Source organism: Brienomyrus brachyistius, chromosome 9 (assembly GCF_023856365.1).
Source record: "Brienomyrus brachyistius isolate T26 chromosome 9, BBRACH_0.4, whole genome shotgun sequence".
Taxonomy (NCBI): domain Eukaryota; kingdom Metazoa; phylum Chordata; class Actinopteri; order Osteoglossiformes; family Mormyridae; genus Brienomyrus; species Brienomyrus brachyistius.
The window spans coordinates 4,429,788-4,433,044 of record NC_064541.1 but is presented as its reverse complement, the minus strand read 5'-3'; the positions used below and the strand labels follow the sequence as shown (position 1 = coordinate 4,433,044).

Sequence of the window (3,257 nt, the reverse complement as noted above, 5' to 3'; positions counted from 1 at the left end):
ATTATATAAACACCATGTAGTGTTAATTTAACACTGGCAAATTTGCTGTATATGTGTGTATGAGCAGAAGGGTTTAAATATGAGTACAGTCGAATCTATTTCAATACATCTATATTGTACAGCACAATACGATATACAGCACTATACACTATATACAATATCTATATAGTATCTAAGTAGTATTGCATTTGTAAAATGCAACTAGAAAACCCATTGTCTCATGCTGTCTTGCCATGCTTCCCTGAAGATATGAGTCTGTTAGTGTGCGACTTAAATGGGATTTACTAATAACCAGTATCACTTAGTAACCTGGGTTAGAAGGCTCGTCCAGTGAGCTGCATCACCAGGTAACGTAAACAATCGGTAGCGAAGCTCCCCTCATGGTCGTGGAGAGAGAGTCTCGTGACATTTCAGGCGGATTTGAGGTTTCAGAGCTTAGTAGCCAGATCGCACATAGGCAGGGACTATTGTGAGCATTCAATGAACGGAGGCAGAAGTTGTGTAAAAGACATGCATTTATTCCTAGCTAACACTACAAATAACATAAGACAGACATTACACAACACAAACAACAAACACGAAATAACGGAATAGAAACAAACAATGTAATTATGGAAATGTATTGACCAGATTTAAATGAGTAACCTTAAAAGGGAAATACTGTTCTGCAAAGCAAGCACAGTTTGTGGGAACACGACCCTAAAGTCATATAGCAGGTTAACAGAACAGCTTAGGTTGTTAGAATGAAAGGAAGCTGATTTACTTGTTTGCAGAGTGGGGGGGGTCTTGGCAGTTGGTTGCAGAGGCTGATGAGCTGAGGGGTGATGGCACTCAGGGAGGTGCGGCGTTTGCAGCAGTTGTTGGAGTGGAGCCCCTTTGATTCTCTCTCCTTGTGAAGCTTTGTCTTGGTTGCAATTCTCTGTCCAGCTGGGCCTTCGCTGGCAGGCTTCAGGAGGGCTTCTTTTCTCCTGGGCTGATGTTCTCTGTCTCTCTTTGGGCTGTTTTTCTGCTACTCACCTGGCTTTGTTCTGAGGTGCCAGGTTTTATGGTCTAAAGTTCATGAATAGGAATTCTACCCCTTACTTCACCCATTCCTGTCCTACCTTATCCTATTTTGTCTGACAAACCAGCTTATTCCATCATATCTTAGCTATTCTTATCCTACCATGTTATAATCTGTCTTATCTTAGCCGTTTCTATCCTACCTTATCCAATTCTATCGTATCTTAGCCGTTCCAATCCTTCCTTATCCCATTCTATCTTACCTTAGCCATTCCTATCCTACCTTATCCTATTCTATCATATCTTAGCCGTTCCTATTGTGGAAGAAATTTCTAGAAGTTCGATGTTTAAGTGTTTGACAGAACTTTATTATTCGATGAGCTCAAAGGGATCAGACACTCAGCAATCATGCGTCTCGTGTTCTGCTCTCCGAGCAACAAATGCATACATCTTTTACGGCCTAAAATGCGACAGTCATCTGACAAATCAAGAACAAGTCGGATTTCTGGACATTCCAGTTACTTCTGCCTTTCAAGGTCCAGGCAGTTCAAGGAAAGTTTGGCCATCTGGAGATGCCAGTTTCTTCTACTTTTTCAAGGTTCACCTATCAGCTTAGAACAAGTCTATCTATTTGGGACTTTTCCTTTTGCTATATTATTCTACAGTAGGACTCGTTGTCCTCTTCTTCTACATTTTATATTATCCAATACCATGCATTCATTTTATAATATTTTCTGCAACAGCTTACTTCTCAGATCATGCCTTTGTTTTGACCTGGGCCTCTTGCTGAACAAGCAATACTTGGCAAACATGTTAGTTCCTCTATAGAAAATAGAAATCTCTTACTTAAGCAGATTTGCATTATTGTTTGATACATTCAATTAATGACAAGTAAATTACATTGTTTCAACCACTATGCTTAAATCAACAACACCATTATAAACTTAATTGTTAATTACTGATTAGGTAATGCATTTTGCATAATCATCTATATTCCATTATTGATTACTGATTAGCATAATCAAGAATTTTCTATCACACAAGCTTGATAGGAAAGTCAATAACGTCCCTCCCCCCACTGTCCTTTCCGAGATACATCACTTCCCTACGCACGTACTCATACCTGACCCCTCAGACGAGGTTAAAAACATCCCTCATCAGGCATCGCCGCATGAAGTGGAGTAAAGGGTACACATGTGCAAGGTAGAGCAGGGTGGGAAGAATATCCACTTTTAAGGATAAAACCTTACCTTGGAAGGACAGGGACCTAGACTTCCACAGTCCGATCTTTCGCCTGGCGATGGCCAACTGCTCCTCCCAGTTCAACCGGGCGGCACCATCCGAAAGGATGTTGATCTCCAACACTTTGAGAGGTCCGTCACAGAGGGTGAGACCGCCTGCGACGTCCTCCCTCGCCTTCCAGCTGCCGAAATACTTGGCCACCGACTTACTGAGGTTGAGCGTCGCGCCAGAGGCCCTACCAAACGCATAAACGAGGCTCAAGGTATGACCGAGAGACTGATCCGAGCAGACGAAAAGTGTGGTGTCGTCTGCATACTGGGTCAGTTTAACAGTTGTCCCCTGACTTCCTGGGATGAGAAGGCCATCGACCCCGGGGTGGGCGCGAATGGCGCACGCCAGTGGCTCTATATAGAGCACGTAGAGGAGGGGGGAGAGGGGACATCCCTGCCTCACTCCACTCAGCTGGGGCACCAAGTCACTCAGGAAGCCATTGATAACAACATGGCTCCCAACTTCGTTATACAAAGTGCGTAACCACCGTTCCCAGAAACACTGCAATACCGGGTCGATGCGTGGAGCGGACGGGGCAAGCCCCACTTTCGGCTCCCTGTTCCAAAAATCCGTTTAATATGTGGTCCCCTCCATGGGGGACGTATCAGATATTAAACTGATAAGAACAGATACTACACTTGATCTTAGCCAAAAGGCCGAGAAGCGATACCCGCAAACTGCACCCCGCCAATTTTTTAAATAATATTATGCTTGTACTACTTACATTAACACATAATCACAATCTGAAAGGCTGAAACACCATGCAAATCAATGCCAACCCAGTACAATAAGAATTTTAAGGATAACATTTAACAAATAGAACTACCTGCAGAACTATTACCCTTAAAACAGGCAAAAGAGCAATTCCACCAACAAATACAATTATACACCATAAAAATCTAATTACATGGCCAATAAAACAATTAAAATGTTACCTTATATGCATGCCATTAAAAAGTTAA

At 42.6% G+C, this 3,257-nt stretch overlaps 1 non-coding gene across 1 annotated transcript; it reads right to left on the bottom strand.

The window, feature by feature from the left end:
• Positions 1-2,771: 2,771 nt before the first annotated feature.
• LOC125749957 (U2 spliceosomal RNA) lies at positions 2,772-2,963 on the bottom strand. The gene has a single exon (XR_007400235.1). It is a non-coding gene; the product is annotated as a U2 spliceosomal RNA (small nuclear RNA).
• Between the last annotated feature and the right edge of the window lie 294 nt (positions 2,964-3,257).